General features: G+C 31.5%; 1 long non-coding RNA gene across 1 annotated transcript; it reads left to right on the top strand.

Moving 5' to 3' along the window:
* Nucleotides 1-705: 705 nt before the first annotated feature.
* Nucleotides 706-1,182, top strand: LOC113473102. The gene is made up of 2 exons (XR_003395173.1): nt 706-822; nt 1,136-1,182. It is a non-coding gene; the product is annotated as an uncharacterized LOC113473102 (long non-coding RNA).
* Nucleotides 1,183-1,196: the final 14 nt, after the last annotated feature.

Below are 1,196 nucleotides of genomic sequence, written 5' to 3'. Positions count from 1 at the left end.
TGAATTTTACAAAATCATAATACCTAATGTGTTTTGATAAGTTAGTACCTATAAGTTAGGTAAAAGTATACCTATCATTATTGTTGTGGTAGATAGATATACCTACCATCCATTATGTTCATTTGCAAAGTTGCCAAATTCATTGTTATTTTATTTTAGGTATTTACATAGGAATAGGTTTAGGTATAAATAGTACGTATACGAAAAATGTATACCTAGACCAATCTACCTATCTACTATACTACATTATTAATAATAACCTGAACCTGAACCTGGACATAGACAGGCGGGTACAACCTTCTCATTTGGGTGAGGGAGGGGAGCAAACCATGTTTCTTTAATATAAATAAAAATATTTATATTAAAGAAATAAAAAAAAATAATGATATTGAAAAAAAAAGAAAAGAAAGAAAATAATTAATTATATTCACTACTATTAGAATGACTTCTTTTTTAGATTTTTAATACCATGATGAGTGGGTACCTATACTCAAGATTATCTTACATATTATTAAATGACATTAATTTGTGTTCTCCTAGGTATGATACAGTACTCTCTGACTTAGAGTTGAGAAGTTGCGGGTTCGATACTCAAATGTAATAGAAAGTCGTGTGATGTTCACACCAGATTTTTTAGATTTTTAATACCATGATGAGTAGGTACCTATACTCAAGATTATAGTATATACTATTAAATCACAATAAATTTTTGTTCTCTCAGGTATGATACAGTCAAAGGTTCTGATTGGTTAGGAGACCAAGATGCTATCCACTACATGACCAGGGAAGCTCCTAAGGCTGTCATTGAATTGGAAAATTATGGTAAGTATTATGTGATACTGTAGAGAGGGACAGGTCAACACATATTTGTACCTGGTGCTCAGCATTACTGAAGTATTTTTGGTTATGTGAGTCATTCTTCATTAATCAATAGATCAGTATTCATAACTTCATAACTTCCAAGTAATGATCTTGTAGGATGATAAGAAAGAATTCAGGCCAAACTCCACTAAACCGTTAACCATTCTGAAGTGTTTTATTAAGAACAAGAACCTTTTGTTCCATTTGCAAATTTGATTGCTCTAAGCTAGTATTGAGTAGCTAATATTTTGTATTTATTTTTTCTCTTTCTTAGGAATGCCATTCAGTCGCACGACCGACGGTAAAATTTATCAACGGGCCTTTGGAGGTCAAAG

The sequence above is a fragment of the Diaphorina citri genome, unplaced genomic scaffold (assembly GCF_000475195.1).
Source record: "Diaphorina citri unplaced genomic scaffold, Diaci psyllid genome assembly version 1.1 scaffold15000, whole genome shotgun sequence".
Taxonomy (NCBI): Eukaryota; Metazoa; Arthropoda; class Insecta; order Hemiptera; family Psyllidae; genus Diaphorina; species Diaphorina citri.
This window is presented reverse-complemented; position numbering and strand designations above follow the sequence as displayed.